Genomic DNA, 15,175 nt, shown 5'->3' with positions numbered 1-15,175 from the left:
AGGTTTATTTTTAGAAAACAGAACATAACCAGTGTTGCATTCTTTGAGTCCTGCTGTTATTTTCTCTTTTAGAGGAATACTCAGTTCTATTTTTGACTTTGTCTAGGGCCCCCTGTGCTCCAGCTGTGGTTTTTTAACACCCAATACCACTTTGCATTACATTTGCTTACAAATCAGTGCATGTGCTGCTGCCCTACATTAAACCTAATGACCCTCTGTGTAACCAGAGAAAATCAAATCACTATGAGGACATCAAAGAAGCGCAAATTCCACTGGCTTGAGTATAATAAATTGAAACAGATGTGTCACAGAGGTTACTGAGTCGAGGTTGAACCGACTGAGCAAAAACCTGGGAGCTCCATAGTGAGCCTTGCAGCAATTTGATTCCTTAAGAAGTAGAAAGAAATCAATAGAAATTTACTCATCCATTTTCACAAAGGCCCTACTTCATTTTGGTTTTGACCTTCCTGGCCAAGTTCCTGTCACTGCTAGGTGGCATTTGTCTCAAAAAATAAATAAGAGTTGTTCTTGGCCTTCCATCTACAAAAGCTTGATGTGATTTTCATTCTGCTGTTCAGACAAACAGTCCACTTTCTAATTTAACGGATGCTTTAGCAGAAATGTTTTAGATATAATACAGTTAAAAGGCATTTATTTTCTTTTTTTTCCCATTGTGTGCATACATGTTCCCTCTCTTCCTCTAGTTTTTACAACATACCCACATAAAACCCTTTGTGCATTGCAATAAGAGACAAGACATCGTGGTCTCAGGATCTTACAAGTTCTAGCACTGCATTTGTTTTGGCTGGCAAGCATATGCCACAGTGCTCTTTGCGTGTTAACAAGGCAGAGAAGTGCTAATTAGAAAAAAATCCCTCTCTGCAGAGTGTGAGGGCCCTTTTGGCAGCAGCAGGAGTGGAGATCAGCTGAGCTGTGGTGCAAACTTAATGGTTCTTTCATAGCCTTTTGTGTGCTGGGGTGTTGGACCTAGAGAAGAGTGAGGAGCAAGTGGATGTGCTGTTGCACTCTGATTTCCAGCCCAGCTCTCCCCACTCCAAATCCAGGGCTGGTTTTTGTTGCTTTAAAATAGGATGTTCTTTATACAAAAAGATGTGTAATGGGGAGGTTACAGAATTTGCAACCATCTAAATACAGGCTCATTTTTAATGGATTTTTCTGGAGGTAATGAGGCCACCTTGAAAACTGCTGGATCTCCTTTCCTCCCTGGGGCTGAGAACACCAGCTTGTGAGTTGGCAGCCTGGTTCAGCCTCAGCAGCTCAGCACACCAGAGCTGAACTTTCCTGAATTCACACTCTCTTCTCCTAATCTTATAATTTACACCATCAAGTCTGGAATAATTTCTAGAAAATCCCTAAGAATTCAGCAATTAAAAGTGGGCTTTTCAGCTTCCATGCTCTTCTTAACCAGAGCTTTTATTTGCTTGCTATGATGTTTACAGTGTAAACATTGAAGCCTTTGTGTGTGCAAAGAAGGAGCTTTGAGCACAAACACCATAAACCAGCCAGGCAAATAGCACTTCAAGCCAGAGTAAAGGGTGAATTTCATGCTGCTGTTGCAATTATGTGCTTTCCAGGCTTCAGTACCTGAGGTAAATTTTCCATTCCAAATCCTGTTTTCAACCTCTCTGAAGAATGGCATTGCCCATTCCAGGAGAAGATGGTAGATTTAGGGACCAAGGAGAGGGTTTGGCCCCTTTGTTGATTTGGTTCTGTTTTGATTAGTTTTTCTTCCTCATTTAATGAAAAAGTAGGGAGGAATATTTTATCACTTTTTTACTGGGTTTTTTTGGGGGTGAAATTTGTACATTTTGAGATTAAGCTGTGACCTTCTGAACTTTATCTAGAATCTAAATGCAAAATCTAGAATTTAAAATGCATACTTTTTATTTCCTTTTGGAAAAAAACCCACCTAGATTTAATCTAAAATAGCTCAGGCTGATAATTCCACAATTGTTTTATGTGCTCAGGCTATGATCTTGTAATTCACTACCTGGAGTATTTGGTCAAAACCTTGTTTTTCTGAAATAAGAATGCCTGATTTTAAGTCTTAAAAAAGTGAAAATTTAAGATTAAGCTGCAAATATTTAATATGTGAAAAGTTAAATGGTGGCAAAAACTGAAAAACATGGATGTGGGGCTTTCCTGTGCAGTGTAGCTTCGCAGATCTGGAACTGTTGCTTTATGTTGTACTCTGACAGTATTATGCAAAATGCTTGCCAGTGCTTTGCTTTGTATGTTGGTAAATCTTAATTAATACTGAGATAGAAAATTCACAGAGCTCTTCTGAAATCTGTGATTTATTAACAGAGGCTGATGCTCATTCAGGCCTTTCGATGGTCTGTGTTTTGTGCTTCTCCCCAGCAGCAGCACATCAGTTTCTGGTGAAAAGTAACCGTCAGCAATAAATTAATCATCATCTTTATTTATGCATTTATTTATTAGGACAAAACAAACCAAACTGTGAGGCTGGAGGAGGAATTTATTGTATTGCATGAATTGTGCAGCGCCTCTTGAACATTACATTGTGCACAAGTTTCATGGGGTTGTGTTTAAGCTCTTGTGGTGACATGTCAAAGTGTCTTGACACTGGGGAGGTTACTGAACCACAATGGATTTTTGTCATTCCCTTTCTTTTAAGAAGCATTAAAAAGCTCTTGCTCCACTTAAATACCAGGCAAAGTGACCTCAACCTGAGGAGAGCTTTTGGAAAATGTAAAAAATGTGGCCCTGAAGTGGCTCTTCCACATGCAAAAGGAAATTGTTGATCAGTTGTGGTGTTTGAAAAATGATTGTATTTTATATAAGACAAAATTCGGTATCCATGGCAATCTTTCTAGAAAAAATAGATATTTTTTGATGGAGAAGCATAAAAATTGTTTTGATAGAATTTTAGTCTCTGAATTTTAAGCTGCTGTTTATGCTCATGCTGTGCTGTTTTTAGGTAATTTCACTTGGATGGTTTTTGTGCTGCAGACAAGTAACAAAACCTTTGAACTGCAGAGAGGAATATGAAGGGCTTGAAACAGGTACCAAATGAAATCTCCTAAAAATTTACTGAGAGTAGCAAATCCTGGTACCAGAGATCTGCAAACACTGGATTATTTCAGTAAGACTTTTCTTACAAATCAAAGTGGCCCTTATGAAAATTCATAAACAATGTGGGTTTGGGTGTTTATTTTGAAGCTGTACAATTGAAAATATCTATGGGGAGAAAAATAGTTTTAAAAAGGAAAAAAATAAACTCTATCTTTTGCTTTGTTTTCTTAATGCTTTGCAAATTTTAACAAAGTTAACCAGAAATAAAATTTTTGCCATGAAAATGAAGGTGAAACATTTTCTTTTTGTTCTACAATCAAGATGGAACAGATGTAGTTTTCCCTCAAAACTTTTCTAATGGATTTTTGAAAAAAGCATCTTACACTGACATAATCTGAGAGAAATTGCTAAATTTAATGTATGTACATACCTGCATCAAGAGATGGCATTTCTTACAAACTGGAATACAAATTCTAATTCTTACAAATTCCAAGTTCTAGAGAGCTTGGCAGCTGGCAGGAAAGGGAGAACTGGGAAGGGAGCTCTGAAAGTCATGGCTTGGAGTGTTGGAGTGAGTGAATGGGCTGCTGGACAAAGAGCTGGTGTCTGTCTTTGGAATTAGTTTGGCTAAAAAAAGTCTTCTTCAAACTGATGTGATTATTAAATGCTCTCATTGTAGCCTGCTGAAGTCTTTGAGAGAGCCTGGAGAGTCCATGCAAAAAGACTTGAGGGAATTATGGGACCTACAAAAAAACCCACTCATTTCATTTGAGATGGGGAAAGAGGAGAAATCTACAGGTGGAGCAGAGGTTTGTTGAAATATTAGTTTTTAAAACAACTTTATAATAAATGTTTTCTCACTTTGCCAATGAACCTCAAAACTGCTTAGCATAAGTTCAAAATTTCATTAGGCTGAGAAACTTCTGCACGATTCTGTACAGAATGAAAAAACACCCAGTAGATAGAATCCATTATGATCTGAAAAATCACCCAGTGGATAAAACCCTAATACCTGACAGCATTTTTCCCCACTGACTGCAATGGAGCATTTTTTTTTCCTGGATGTATTTGTTATCATGTACCAATGTAGGAGTAAGTAGTAGACCCAAGTAATAGAATTTTTTTCCTCAGACTTTGACAGATACTTAAGTATAACTCATCATTTCTAGTTATTAATTTCTCATGGCTTCTCTCTGATTTTATTTTTCTTTTTTCTTTTTTTTTTTTGTATTTCAAGCTTGCAGACACATTGTTTGAGTTACTTATGAGAGAGAAAGTTGTATCCTCAAAAGTCTATTTCTGAGCAGAAGCACCTCTTTGAGATGAGCTTAAGTGAGGTAGTTGTGATAGTCTTACAGATGTGGATTTTAGGTTTTAAAATGGAAGAGTCTCAAGCTTTTCCTCCTCTTTTAATAATTAGTAGTTAATCAGTGTTTTCAAGCTCACTCACCTTTTATCTGGTATCAGATGCTGATGAGATCTACTGTGATCATCATCATTTGTGCCCTTTAAAAAGGGCTGAAATCTTCTGTGATTTTGGTATCCTTGTTATACAGCACCAGGTAAAGATGAAGTTGAAAATCAATATAGTTAAACAAGACTGGGCATATTAAGATCTCTGGGTAACTTCTCTGATCTCTATGGATCTGAATGCATAATTGGCATTAATATTGATAGAAGTTATGGGCTTTAGCTCAAGGACATAAGACCCAACAGAAAATTAAATATTCATGAAAAGAGTGCTATAATTAGCATTCCAGGCAGTATGTTATTGAAAATTTGCCATAGTTTAATCCTTCCTTTGGAGGTAATGGCAATCTTTTCACAATATTATGAGCTGGATTCACTGGAAGATATGGGTTCAAAGTGGGAATTCCTAAAGAGACATCTGTCTTGAGTCTGTGGCTGCCATAATAATTAAATGTTTCATTTATCAATCCATCAGGTTCCCAGGACATGGATGAAGTGGGATTGATGTAAAGATTGTTTTGGCCTTAATCCACTTGTTTGGTTTTTATTAGGTTCAGTTGCCTGCAATTTAAGAACATGTTTTATGTTTTTTTGAGTATGTACTAGAGATTTCAGTGTTTTTAAAGCAAGTAGAGGGTACTAGATTGTCCATTTCTGATGCATAGCATAGATAAAATCCATGCCATTCACACATTTTAGACTGAGTGTTATTTTAGTAGGATTTATTGCAGTTAAAGCATATTTTTTACATTTTTGTAAGTTTTATCATTTTAAGGACAGTTTGTACTAGCTGAAACTTGTACAAATTATTTTCGGTCAACTCCTCTTTGTGAACAAGATCATGTCCCACTTGATCTTTTCCATTTTGATCAGTATCAACACATCAGCTTTGATCTGCTTCTTCCACGCTCCCTGGCACAGGGCACTGAGTATGGTATCCATGGAATTTCCTTGCTGCTGTGTTCAGAATCCATCTGCCTGATTTGGGTGAAATTAGATGTTTGGGAAATGCAGGTGAGGGCATTGAGAGGCCCTGCGCAAGGTGGTGAAGCAGCAGCATGGCATCTCCTCAGGATCCTGCTTGCTCTCCTTTGTCTGCCTGGCATTAATGGTGAGGGTGTCGTTTACATGTATTTAAACTTTGCCAACCTGTAAATTATGCAGCAGATGAAATGCCAGTTTTACAGGAATATCCTTAAAGATAATTATGCCATCACAGAACAAGAGAATAGTGGAAATGCAACACAAATCACCCAAATGCTGGAACAAAGTGATTTCTCTTTTGTGTAGGAGTGAACTTGGTTACACCTGTGGGTTTTCTTTCACTGTTGTTCTATTTTGTGAACTTTTAAGGAAAACCCAACAAATCACTCTGTAACTTGTGTAATTAAAAGCATGCAGATGGTTTTGCAGACCCAAGCCTTGTGGATGGATATTCAGTATTTTTTTGATACAGTTGTGTAGATAGGAACTACCTAATATAGAGAGAAGCAGTGTTTTTCAGAGCTTGGGTTTTGGTCTCCTATGAAAACTCATTGAAATCTGTAATACATACAGATTGTAAGATTTGTATGAGTAAAACATGAAAAGAAAGAAAAGGCTGTGGAAGCACCAGAAGGAAAACATGGTAGATGAGGCAAGGTTTAAAACACAGAGCAGCACAGTGACATGAAGGCTTGTGAGAAACTGAGATTGGGAAATAAAGGACAGAACAAAATAATGAACAGATAGAAGCTGTTAGGAATTGATGAAGGGAAGATAAAGAACACCACTGCAACCCTGGAACATCCAAATAAAGGGGCAGAAGACAGTAAATACATGAAAATGTGCAAAAATAGCCTCTCCTTTGTAAGAACAGCCCTGGAGATAGGAAATACTGAGAGCTGGTGTCTCCTCTGCTCCATGACAGGATAGGTATAACTGTAGGACAGATCACTGCAGTGTAGGTGTTTCTGTGCTTGCAAATGTGTGGGTGTGAAAAATAAGTGCAAATGATTTTATTCAACCTTTTAATGTAATTTATTATTAAGTCTTATGTTTTTTCTCTCTTGCAGAGGCCTTTGTCCATTCATCTTTGTTGTCAAAATAGGGCTATGATAATCTAAGCAAATATTACTATAGCCTCAACAGCTGGCCTGATTGATCTATAAATAATAACAAATTCCACTTTATTGCTGGGGAGTCAGTGCAGTTCAGACAGCCAAATGCATATGGGTTTAAGAATGATGGCTCTGTAATGTTTGTGATGCATTTTATGTAGTTATATCACAATTACAGTTAAAAGGTGTGGAAATGTAAAAAGCTTGATATTTCTCTGAAGGCCAGCAAAACAATTTTTTTCCCCTCCCCTTTCTGCTTTTGTTCAATTGTGTTTTGTTGAGCATCTCTAATTACAATGACTTTTAAAAGTGCACTTGCACAGCTAATCTTCTTGTAGCTTTTTCTCCTAGTTAGATGAGTAACCACAGAGCTGTTCCTGTGAAATATATCAAATGTGGAATTGGGCTTTGCTCCTTGATTATAGTTCTCCAGTTACATGATAATTACAGTTTATGATTACAGGTATCAAAATTAATTACAACATTTCAGCTGCACTGTTTTATACAATGATGCTGCTATTTACATGACACTGTACAAATGCTTGGAAATAGATTGGCAGAAAATACAAGAAAATTTCGCTTCTCATGGAGTCTTTGCTTAGGATTCAGTCAGCATTTGAAGGGTGAAGGATGACTGAGTAAACAAGAATAAGAGTGTGGAGCACCAAATATGATTCATTGACCAGAGCAGTGACATACTGAGTTTTGCTGTATGTACAGAGCAGTGGTTTTGACAGTGGCATTGCTAAAGGAAGAATTGGGAAAAAGGAAGAAGTTATTTCAGAACCTACAGATCTTTAGAGTTTGAGCTAAAATGGCAGAGAAGCAGGGCTGGCTTTGGTTACCTGGACATTTGTCACTTTTCCCTCTTCAGCAGCTCTTTTGCTGGGACCACAAACACACTCCATGTAAATACAGCAGATGAGTGTGTGTATTGTTTATCTGCTGACTATCTTTATTCACTATCAGTTCTTTAATGTTTAACTGAGGTGAATACTCTTATATCTGGGAGGCCAGGTTGGACAAGGCTTGGATAACCAGGTCTAGTGGATGGTGTCCCTGCCCATGTCCCTGCCCAGGTCTCTTCCAATCTAAATAATTTTGTGACTCTAAGAGCATATAATCCCTATATTTAGCATTTTATTTATGTTTCATGATTTGATTGACTTTTTTGCCTTTATGTAATATTGTCTTATTTGCATGTGGTTTTTTTATGTCAGCCCTCATTAAAATAAATGAGGGTACTTTTGCTCGTTTGAATGGCAGTTAGTGTCAAAACAAAATTTGTTAGAATCTATTCTGCCTTGTAATGAAACTTGCAATGCTATATTAGCTGCATAACCAAGAACATTATGAAAATTAACTGCTGCACCTGCTCAGTACTTAATATTCATTCTTGCAGAAAAATACCTGGCTCATTTCAAATATTTTCCCCACAATACCCAAAGACCTATCCTGAGGATGCTTGGTAGAATGAAATCTAGTCATTTTAATTTAGTGTCTCTCTTTAATTTTAGGGAGCAGACACAACCTCAAATTAGGCTACAGTCATATTTTGTGAGGTTCCAGTATGCAAAGCCATTTAATGAATTTCAGTGTTTTTCTGGTACTTGGGTGTACTAAATTTCAGGCTGCTGAGATCTGAACCCATTCAGCCAGTGACTCTGAAAATCTGTTTATAAAGCAAGCATCAGCTCAGCCTTGCATATCATACTGCTGCTATGAAAAAACCCCAAAACAGTAGCATTTTGAGGTTAATGAATCTTTTATTTAAATGAGATGTCACTAAGCAGATATTAAGTATATCAGAGTCTTGACAAGTTTTTATGTACTTTAATCCCAAGCCATGGTTACTTGCAGAATGTTGAAGATTACATAGCATTTCTAAATACACCTGATCCCCAGAGGCACTGAAGCTCGTGACACTTTATCAGCAATCTTATTAAATCTGCAGAACTCCTGTCTGGCTTTGCTTTGCCACACTGTGCAAGCAGGCAGCAGTCTGGAAGGGCAGGGATATGTCTACAACAGAGTCCATGAGGAATAATGAAGAAATGAAGGAATGTGTGATGAAACTGAGATGCTTTTGAGCTGTACCTTGTAGGGGGATAAAAAATAAGAAAATAAAGATCGTGTAGAAAGTAATCTCACCCCTAAGGAGTTGCAGCTGGGCCAATTATCAAAGATAAGGAACAGGCCTGACTTTAACAGGCCAGGGATGAGAAGAAGATGCTATAAAAGAGTGGGGTGGTGGGTTGAGAAGGGAGCTGGGGTCAGTTGGCTGCTTTGTGAAGAAGAGTCAGTGCTCTGAGAGAAATGCGAAGAAGGTGTGAAACTTTTGTGATAAGGAGACAGCAGAATGGAAACCCTGCAATAAGATGACAACAGTAGCTGCCTGTTGTCCTGAGGTCACACTGTGCCCAAAGTGGTATAACAAGCCCTGGACTGTGTCCCTGCAGCTGCCTGGTGTGTTTGAGACCAGCAGAGTGACAGGGGTCTGAGCTCAGCAGCTCCAGTGCAGTTTGGGGACAGCCCAAGGTGAGCAGTGTCACAAACCCATTCAGCTGCCAGGCACAGGGTGCTGCCTCCTGATAGAGCACATCTCCTCAGGAGGGTTTCTACAGATTCTGGAGCAAACAGTTCTCTTTTAAATGATACCTTGGGAGCTCCATGTGCACTGGCTTTGAGTTTACTATGCAGTTTCCCCTTGACTGCATTTTTTGTAATGGCAACTTACTATTTTATTGTGAATTGCCATCCTTATCTGGCATTGTTGCTGCTCTTTTGTCATGGATTTGTGAGTGCTGTGCCCTAGGAAGGATGGTTTCTTTTCATTCTTCCACATGAAAAACAGTTGTTTATCTACCTGCTACCCTTAAGAATGCTACTTCCCCGCTTCATTTTTCAAAGCATTATTCAGTTTCTTCTGGCTGGTGTTTTTTTGTAAACTCTGTAGAAGCATCTTCCATCTCTGCCACCTCCCCTGCAGTTTGCCCAGTGATTACTCCTCCTTGCTGCTGTCACTTGGGACAGTTTCTATTTACAATTTTGATCAATGGGTACATGCATTTTCTGCTGCAGCCTTTAGCTTCCAGTCAGCATGTGCAGCCAGCCCAGTTCTCCTTGCCCCAAGGTTTGGGTAGGTGGCTCTGCAGCAGCCTTGGACCCTTCCTGTGTTAGCCAGGCAGCTCTATGGGCATTAATTTAGTGTTAACTCATGTCTCCCAACACTACAGCTGAAGCTTGTAGCAGTAGCAATAATATAAATTAAAATAAAGAAATCAATACCAAGGAACCCATCTCTTCACATCTAAATTGCACTTAGGAAATCTTCACTGATTCTGCTCAGAATATACTGAGATTTCATTCATTTTGTTCTCCTCATTTAAAAGTCTAAGGGTTTTTTTCTTATTTCCAATATTAGACCTTAGCCAATATTGGGCTTTTTTTGCAAAGCCATATTATTCTGCATTTTATGTACCCTAATAGCAGCTGAATTTGGAACCTGCAGGGGGCTGCTCTAACACCATGCACTTCAAAAAATTAACCTCCTTGAAACAGAGAAAAAAGTACTGAGCTTGAAAATGAGGAGTCAGGCTGTGATTTGAGAGTGTGTGACAGTGCTCAAGGTATTTTTGATAGAGCTGGTGGAGACTTTTTTCATGTGTGGCAAAGGCCTTAATTATTCCTATCAGAACATGAAAGGAATATTGGCCTCAGTTATCACCTGTAGCATATTGCATTTTGAGAAGCTGGAGGATGAATATATGCCAGAGAATGTCTGAACTTCCAGCAGTGTCATTCCCTAATTGAATAACTGGAATAAATAACTTAGGGAAAGAAAGAGAGAACCACCTTCCTGCATGTTTTCTCAGTTCTGTGTGAAGGTTTGAATTAGTTTTAGGGGCTGAAAACCACACTTTTTTCCATAACTGGAAAATATTTTCACTAAATATCGTGTTTTAAAAGAAAACTATTTTTTGTGGTGTGTAGAATTTCTGTAGAGCTTCCTTTCTCACTTCCCTGTTTTTTTTTTTAATTTTTAAATATTTGTTCTTCCAGGAAATTTGTGAAGTGACTAGGATGTATTTTTTTTTTCCTGTAAGGATCATCAATTTATTAAACCTAGGAAAACTTATTTTAAAATATATGTTGCTTTATGTGACACACACATGAGTGCATGCACAAATGCTGCATAAAATGTCAGATAAAGTGTTTCATCCTACGGATGTTATTTGATTCAATTATAAAGCATTTTTTTAATTACACAATAATCACTGAAAAAGAAAATAGTTGAGGAGTACAGTGAAGTAATTCTCATGATAACTTGGTTTTCTGTAAAACTCTCCTCAGTTCCAGTTCATCTGTTCATACAAAGGGAAGTGTGTTTTGGTGGTCCAAACAAAAGTTGCCCCCTGTTTTGTCAATAAAGAAAGCATGGCACAAAGCTAAGCCTGGCTTAGGAGTGGACCCTGGACCATCTGCTGAGCCATAACTAGATTAGCAAAAATAGTCCTCACAACTGGAGGGTTGTTGTAAGACATGTCCTTTGCATAGAATTAGAATTGCTCAAATTGTATTATGCACATGAAGAATGATTACAGGCGAGCCCCAAGACTAAAAAAGATTAATTATGGGCCTATTATTAGAAGCTTCTTTTGCATAATCCTATTAGTTTGTTCATACGTTGATTTTTCCCCATATGTGTGGGAGTGTATTTACTATGTTTATATCGTGGAGTACACTGCTGTTTATTTGGGGGTTTTTATGTTGGTTTATTTTAGCTTTATTTGCCCACATAATTTCAGTCCCTTCTCCCTCTCCCAAGATGGATTTACTTTAGGTATTGCACAGAACAGTTAGTTATGAGGAGCCACACAGAGCATTAGGCCTCTTCCTCTGCTTCAGACTCTCTCTGTTGGCACATCAGGGTTATTAAAAATCAAACAAGTGTAAAAGGCTGACTTTGGTACTGTAAGATTTATCACTTAAGGTAAATGAACAGTTGTCACAATGTTGTAAATGTGACAGGCTCCAAGTCCTGCCTTCAAGTGGAAAACAATTTAGGTGGCTGCCACAGTCCATTTCTTAGAAAGTATGCAGAGAGTTTCCCTTTAAAAAAAATTAATTGCATTGAACATTGAATTTTAAGCATTTGGCTTTCTTGAGGCAGGGCTATGAATCTGTTGGGTTTTCTCTGTCCCTGCTGTGGCTGCAATCCCCTGGCTGTCACACTGGAGGTACATTTAGTGCAGAGCTCTGCTTGAAGATGCCACAGCTCGTGGCACCTTAATGTACCAGAGACAGATCCTTGTTTGCAAGGAATACTAATGGGGGAAAAATCAGAGACTATTTATTTGATAGATGCAGAGCAGTTATGATCTGGACTGCTCATAAACTTTTCAGTATGGAAGTCATCTTTTGTGGATGCTTAGACCCAGGGTTATCGGGGTGTAGGGGAATAATCCAATATTCCAGCAGTTGGATTTTCTTAGCTTTTGATGGCACTTTGAACCTTAGTCTGGAAAATGTTTTTGGAAGTAAAAACTGAATTATATATTTTGGAAGGAAGGACATAGACTCCTGACTGGCTGTCACAGGTAGGGAGTGCTCAATGAGGTCACTGAAAAGAAAGGGAAATGCACAGGCTGGGGGTGATGGAGGAGTTGCTGCCTCTGTTGTACTTCCCATTAAAAGCCAAACCTGTAGGCACACACTTTGGGGTGATTGGGAGTGGGGCCGTGGTGTGGGCACAGTTTGGGGTGATTGGGGCTCACCCCCAGTGGGCACAGCTGTGCAGGACAGGTGAATGCTGTTGAAGGGAACGAGCCATGGAGTGCCCAGGGGCACTGACCAACCACCAAAGGGAACAGAGGGCACACAGGTGCAGGGCAGCAACAGCAGGGGATAAAAGGCTGGGCTGAAGGACAGAAGGGCAGATGCTTGCAGCTCTCTGAAGAGGTGAGGTGTTACTCTGCGTGGGTTGGAACTTTCTGAAATTGTGTGGTGGTACTCTGTGTATCGTGGCTGTCTCGACTGTGACATGTGCTGTGACAAAAACCAAGTGTGGAGCAGCAGCCCTGAAGACCTATCTGAGCAACACCTGTTCCACACTTGATATCTTGAGCCTTCCAAAACTCAATCTGAATGTTAATCCCTTTTGCTTGAAAGTGTCATTTCTGCTTTTGGTTCTCCCCTTGAGAATACCCAGCCTATAGAAGAACTATTTTGTTCTGATGCTTTTTCTTTTCTTGGGGATGAAAACCATAATATAGAAGCAGAAAGTAGGAATGTGAAACACCTTTCCCCACTCTCTTTATCCCCTTTTTTACACACACACTGTTGTCTTCCCTGCTTTGACTTAACAGAATGTGCCTGGTCACAAATTCTGTTAAGGAGCAGAAGGAGGGAAGGAGCAAAAGATAAAGCAGGATTAACCACAATGTAATATATCTGTGTCCAAAAGGTTGAGCAGTTGTCACAGGTTTATGTCAAGCAGAATAAATCCATAAGTATCTAGCTTCTGAAATGCCAATGTTTTTAGGTAGAAAAGTAATAACTGGGTGGTTTGGGGGGCAGTTTGCTTTGCACACTCAAAAAACAAAAGAAAACCCAACTTTTCTTAACATAATCTAAAAAATATTTGCAGAACTCACCTGGCTGTCTCAAACCAAGATCTTTCTCTTCTGTTGCCAGTGAATAGGGAGTGTTGGCTCACATAAACAGGAGAGCAACATCTATTCCTAGACCTCAGCCCTGAAATCAAGCAATTTCCAGTGTAACCTCTCTCCTGCCATCTTATCAGTCCTAACACACCTGAATCACTGAAAGGTTTTACAGCTTTCACCTCTTTCCAACCACAATTATGGGTCTGTGCTTTACTGGTTAGCTATGTACTGTAGGTATAGGTAGGTACTGGCATATGACACTGTCCTTAAAGCAGAATATACATTTGTCAATGTATTATAGAAAGGAGGAGATAGAAAATGAAAAGTAAAAGGAATTGTACTTTCTCTTAAAAAAAAATAGTTTTTCTAAAGAAAAAGCTTTGGGTTTTGTGGGGTTTTTTTGCTGTTGGGTATTGCTGGGTTTTTGCTTCATTTTGGTTTGTTGATTTTGTGGGTCTGTTTGGTTTTGTTGTTGTTTGTTTTAGTTTTAGGTTGGTTTTTTTTTTTTTTCATTTTTTGGTGAGGAAGGTGTTTGTTTTTTGTTTTAGAAAGTAAACCAGAGGATTACAGTCATAGAGGAACTGTGCCCTGCCTGATTTTGGTGATGCAACAGGAGCCGGTGAAGAGAACATCTCTTTAGATAGCTGGTCTTCGAATACTACCTACAGGACAAATTCTATTGAAGAGGTTAAATTTTCCCAGACAGCTGGAGCTTGTGGTAAGTAATCTTTTGTCATTTCCATCTTGATCTTTGCTGCCTGAAAAAGGAATATTTCATCTGAGTGACCAAGTGCAGAATGAAAGGATGCTGTGTGAAACACCATCCTGGCCTTCAGCTTCTTCATCCTCTGTTTTTATCTCTCTGTAGTCTTTTTTTATGGTTGACTCTGGGGTTGATTCCTTATTTTTAATTTCCCCCTTTTGTCTTGGAAACAAAGAACCATCTTGGGCTCTGCCTGGGACACTTCAGGACGACAGAGATGAGTTGTCCCCAGAGCTCCTTGTGGACCAGCAGGGGCAGTTCAGTTTTGGCAGTCAGGTGCATGAGATTTTTCTTGGAGTTCAAACAGAAGGTTCTGTCAATGTGCTGTTTTTCTTAATTTCTATATTCTGGTTGGGGTTTTTTGTTTGTTTTTTTTTGCTTGGGATCTGGATGTATGAAAGCTAAAACTGCTGTTTTAGGCAGTCCTTTACATTGGATTCTCACCTCAATGCATAAAACCCCCTTATAAGATTTTGATGAGCATTGAGCATATCCATAAAAGAAGAAACTGATTCCTATCTTAATTTCCCTTGTTCACTGTCCTGAAGGAATCATTAGTGCTTGTGCTGAAGTGTGTCTGGCTGAAGCTTCTTGAGTTGAGGCTTGTCAAGGGGTTTTCTCTTCTCCCAGCATTGCTGTATTATTTTATCATAGTGGATGCCTTGATTACTTTCCTGTCTGCATTGAGAATGATCTGCCTTCAGTTTGCTGCTCTTTCTCATTAAAGCAAAGAAATTGCTTTTGTCTGCTGGCTTTTAAACATATGCACACACCTGAATGTATTACCTGCTGTATCTGGAAATTTCATTTTAAGGCTCAAAGCCAAGCCAAATTAACATTAATGTCAGGGGAGGGAAGATGTGGAGCAGCAGCAGGAGCTTTAGAACACTGTAGTTCTCTACCCCATTGCAACAGAACACCTGTGGCTTCACTGCTGCCCCAGATAAGTGATTTATAACACCTCTTGCCAGTCCAGAGCTTAGTGATTTTATCCTTAAGTGATCTCAGCTTGGACTTTTAAAATAAGACAAAACTAAAGGGTAGTTGGCCTTGCCAGATGAGAACCTTGGTTAAGGAGGGAGGTGTGTGCAGAACAAAACTCCTGGATTCCTGCACAC

The 15,175-nt window shown here is 39.0% G+C and overlaps 1 long non-coding RNA gene across 1 annotated transcript in view; it reads left to right on the top strand.

The window, feature by feature from the left end:
• The first annotated feature begins 3,734 nt into the window (after window positions 1-3,734).
• The window catches only part of LOC132075613 (uncharacterized), a 46,476-nt gene continuing 35,035 nt past the window's right edge, over window positions 3,735-15,175 (top strand). Inside the window, exons 1-2 of the long non-coding RNA XR_009418790.1 lie at window positions 3,735-3,866; window positions 13,843-14,012. This is a non-coding gene — a long non-coding RNA (uncharacterized LOC132075613). The remainder of the gene's footprint in view (window positions 3,867-13,842; window positions 14,013-15,175) is intronic.

The sequence above is a fragment of the Ammospiza nelsoni genome, chromosome 7 (genome assembly GCF_027579445.1).
Source record: "Ammospiza nelsoni isolate bAmmNel1 chromosome 7, bAmmNel1.pri, whole genome shotgun sequence".
NCBI classification, from domain to species: Eukaryota; Metazoa; Chordata; class Aves; order Passeriformes; family Passerellidae; genus Ammospiza; species Ammospiza nelsoni.
Note: the sequence above shows the minus strand (reverse complement) of the source record. Positions and strands in the feature narration are given on the sequence as shown.